Genomic DNA, 5027 nt, shown 5'->3' with positions numbered 1-5027 from the left:
TTGATTTCGTTTCTTTTTATTTCTGCGCATTGTCGTTCTTTTGTGAAAAATCATGTGTTGAATGAGTGTTGAATCAAAATCATGTAAGTTTTATAATCCGTAATGGAACGATAATCATGAACAATACAAATTTAAATTTAGCAGCAAAATAATGCAATTTTCAACACTTCGAAATAATCATCAGCTTGTACGACTTAACAAAATGTCCGTTTAAATTTACATTTATTTTTTATTTATTTTTATTTATTCTTTTATTTATTTACTAGCTGATTTACCCGGTTTCACACGGGATAACATTGATGTCTCGTTTTAATTAAAAATAGAAGAATATGCAATCCGAGGAGTGCAAAAACTATGATTACAATGATTTTATCCCAAAGCTTCGATTCTTCTTATTTGTCGTAATAACCGTAGGTAGTTAAGATCTGCTATGGCAATCATCCGTTTGGATACCACTGAGTTTTTGTTTTACCACGGAGTTTATTGGACCCATATACCATGTATAGGTACTCCCCGATACATGCTTTAGCTGACACAGTAAACCTGGTTTTACCCAACATAGTATTAATTGACCATTGAGTATTATAAGTTGTAAATACAGGTACAGTATCGGACATTAAGATAGGACCCTTTTTTTTCAATGCACCGTGCACTTGTTTTGCCACGTTACTTGTGTTTGTGTGTGTGTATGTGTGTATGTGTGTGTGTATGTGTGTGTGTGTGTGTTTGTGTGTGTATGTGTGTGTGTGTGTGTGTGTGCATGTGTGTGTGTGTGTAGTAGTAGAAAGTGAGTGTGCTTTTTAATGTGTATTTGCAAGTGCGCGGGTTTGTGTCTGAAAAACATAGCTTGCCATGATGTCATATTGCGTTGAAATTGTTCTTATTATGTGTGTTATCATGTGAAACATTGTGCGTTTACACTTGGATAAAAACTAAAGTTTGCATCGACAGCAGCCCTTGTTCCTCGGACGAAAACGCAGGTGTGCTGTTTCATGAATGTGAATGCGACACCGGTGCGAAATGGACACACGCACAATAGCAATGAACTCGGCATTCCCTCACAGGTGTTTCTCCAGTGCACGCCATTGAAAGGCCTTCGTGCATCTCTGCGTTGCACGTTGTGTGCGAATGGTAAACTTTGTGCGTGCATTGAGCTGGCGCGCAGTTGTTCATTTCAATGGGTGTTTTGTTTCATGAGCGCGGCAGTATTCTGTTCTCGATTTTGAAGGGAAGACGCTTACTCGCGTACTCAATGATAGTTTTATCCATGCGATGTTTTCGCTGCTCGACAACGATGTAATTCATCGCGTATAGAAGTAGAACGCAGGCAGAGCACGGGATCAGCCGTGTCCAAGTTTTTAACCAGCGCGTTCTTGACGGTCCAAGCAAGCAATGTTAGTAACAATGGGTCAAGGTAAACGTTGTACCGATTATCAGCGCCATATGTAAAAGCGAATGGCTGCTGCTGGCATTAAGCGCAAAAGGATCGAGTTCGTAATGGAACGATCGCGCACTTTTGTGGCAAACGCGCTTCGGACAACCGAAACGTGCTTAGACAACTGAAACGCGCTTGGACAACCGAAACGCGCAAGTCAACCGGACGTCCTCAGAAGACCACGGCGAAAGAAGACCGTAACATTGTTAATATATCGAAAACACACTGATCGCGAGGGCGGTGGTCCTGCTTATCACACCAAAAACCTAACCCAAAACACAAAAAAGCTACTTACAAATCTATCCGAAACGACCTACTTGTGAAACAAACAAACACATCAATACACATTCAAACATACATCCACACACACACACACATGCACACACACATACACACACACACACATACACACACATAAATACACACACAAACACAAACACATACAAACCACACATAAACTTGGCCCAACGGGTGCACGGTGCGTTAAAAACCCAATGCCCTATCTTTCTGTCCGATACTGTATCTGAGTACACATTTCTTTTTTTATGTGTTAATATCATCGACGTTTAATTAACAAATAATATGGTACAGAACATTATTTTTAACAGAAAATAAGAATTATGATACATAGATATATTCATATTTTTTCATATTCATATTCATAATTATTTGTCTACCTGTTGGTTACACAAATACTTAAATAATACTTATTACCTATGTTCCTAACCTAGCAAAAATGAACACAAATTATCATAAAATCGAAAAAAAAGATTAAGAATATTGGAAATAAAAATAAAAATTAAAAATTAAAAATTATAGCAGCTCGGGATTATGGAGGGTTCTGATGCGGGATCGGAAAGAGGATAAGGGAAGGTTGAAATCAAACATAGAATATACACAGTTAAATCGACGAATTGCACGAAGAAGGGGGTCATTACGGCCCACTGCAGTTCGGCGGGAAGGGATCACTAGGGGAGGGCGGTTACGAAGAACACGGTTAGGGGCGTAGAAAGGGATAGAAGAAAGAAGGGAAGGAGAATCAATATTACCAAGGAGTAATGCGGCAATAAAGGAGGATTGGGCATGGGAACGGCGGTTTTCCAATAGTTCTAGGCCAAGCTGCCGACACCTGCCCTCGTAAGGAGGCATGGGGGAGGACAATCCACCCAGGATTTTACATATAGCAAACCTGGTGAACGATCGCTGCACCCGCTCGATACGTTCCACGTGGATTCGAGATGTAGGGGACCAAACTACTGAGCAGTACTCCAAAATCGATCTGACCAGAGAGGTTTGAGAACCACATTGGGTCGGAGAAATCGCAAGCAATTTTCTTTAGGAGACTCAATGTTTTCCGCGCCTGATTGACAACTGTGTCAATGTGGTGGCTGAAGGTGAGGCCTCTGTTAAGCCAGACACCGAGGTCTTTTACGACACAAACACGATTGACTTGCACAGAATTTAGGACGTACGAGTGAGTTATTGGAGACTGCGAACGACTAAACGAAATGACGTTACACTTATAAGGACATAATGTGAGGGAATTACTAAAACACCAAGAGGAAAAACGATCAAGAATATTTTGTAGGGAAATACAATCACTAGGAGACGAAACTGGGAGAAAGATTTTGAGGTCGTCTGCGTAGCAGAGGAAACACTCAGGAGGGAGGGTGGTACGGACATCATTAATAAAAATTATGAACAGCAAAGGACTTAGAACACTACCTTGCGGTACGCCTGCACTACATGAGAAGGTAGTCGAAAACATATCATTAAATTTAACACTATAGGAACGATCACATAGAAAAGAACGTAACGAAGATACAAAAAGATTATTGACGTCAAGTTGTGAAATTTTATTTAGGAGTAAGGAATGAGGAATACGATCAAATGCAGATTTGAAGTCAGTATAAATAGTATCAACTTCTTTAACTGACTCTAACTGGGATGATACGAAAGAGGTGAGGGACATAAGGTTAGTTGTTGTAGAACGGTTAGGAAAAAAGCCATGTTGCTGAGGGATAATAGTAGAACAGGTGAGTTTAAACACATAGGTATGGATAATATGCTCAAATACTTTGTTTATTGCGCATTGTATTGAGATGCCACGGTAATTGGAAATGACAGACGGGTTACCTTTTTTGTGTATGGGAACTAGCCATGCTCGCTTCCATAATAAAGGGAATGAAGACGTGGACAAAGATAGGTGAAACAATTTTACCAATAGAGGGACGAACAGAGAAGGTGACTTTTTTAAAACCGAGGCTGGTATTCCATCCGGTCCAGGGGAGAAGGATGGCTTAAGTTTTTTAAGAGCTTCAGAGACTGTATTAACATTGACAATACCCTCAGCCCATGCGTCGGAGTTTAAACCAGGCCATATGCCCTCAGACTCTGTCAAAGGTTGACTCTCCGGTCTAGACAGATCATTGGCGAAATGCTCAGCGAATAGGGAACAGGTGTCAGCAGCATTGTCCGTAGTGACCGAACCGAGCGACATGGAAGTAGGAAGGGAAGAGGGATTACGACGCTTCTTGGCATAAGACCAAAAAATTTTAGGATTACGATATAGCATGTATTGTAGCCTTCGAAGATACAACCTATAACTGGCCCAATTATAAATACGAAAAGCAGAAGCGGCATATTTAAAAACTCTACGATTATACTCAGAAGGAGTTGATCCGAGTTTTTTGAGCGCACGTGTCCTATCCGCCTTTAATGGCCGCAATGTAGCATCGTACCAAGGAAGGCGAGAGGAGGGTTTAGAACGAGGACAACATAAAGGGAGAGCTGCCTTAACAATATTATTAAATTGCTCCACCGCTACGTCCACAGCGATATACACACCTTCACATCTGTGTGTATCACCCTCCTTCCCCTCTTCCTCGTCCTTTCACCACGATTTATCATTATTGGTTCTTGCTCTCTAGCTAAATTGAGCGAGAGGCTGAGAAGTTTTCGATCGCTTTGCGCAGCGGGATAGTTCACACTAGTGATGTGCTGTATGGAGCGCACCCACGACTCCGATCCGACTCCGACTATTGTTAGTTCGATTCCGACTCCGGCAAAATGGAACCACTAGATCCGCCCGGAGTCGGAGTCGTTCGGAGTCGTCCGGAGTCGACCGGAGTCGTCCGGAGTCGACGACTCCGAACGACTCCGAACGACTCCGAACGACTCCGAACGACTCCGAACGACTCCGAACGACTCCCACTCGGAATGACTCCGGGCGACTCCGACTCCGGGCGACTCCGGACGACTCCGACGACTCCGAACGACTTCGAACGACTCCGAACGACTCTGAGCGACTCCGGATGACTCCGACTCCGGGCGACTCCGGACGACTCCGAACGACTCCGACGACTCCGAACGACTCCGAACGACTCCGAGCGACTCCGGATTTTGCAGCGCGGACCTACCTTCCGGAGTCGATTCCAAATTTATCGGAGTCGGATCGGAGTCGACTTCGGATTTTTGCCAACTTTACCCATCACTAGTTCACACCCACGTTCTCTTACTCCCCTCTTTTCCCTCTTCACCATTCTTTCACCTCGCTTATCATTGGGGCCCTTTCCGTTTGAAGCTCGTAGGC

This window comes from Anopheles coluzzii, chromosome X (genome assembly GCF_943734685.1).
Source record: "Anopheles coluzzii chromosome X, AcolN3, whole genome shotgun sequence".
In the NCBI taxonomy this organism is placed as follows: domain Eukaryota; kingdom Metazoa; phylum Arthropoda; class Insecta; order Diptera; family Culicidae; genus Anopheles; species Anopheles coluzzii.
Note: the sequence above shows the minus strand (reverse complement) of the source record.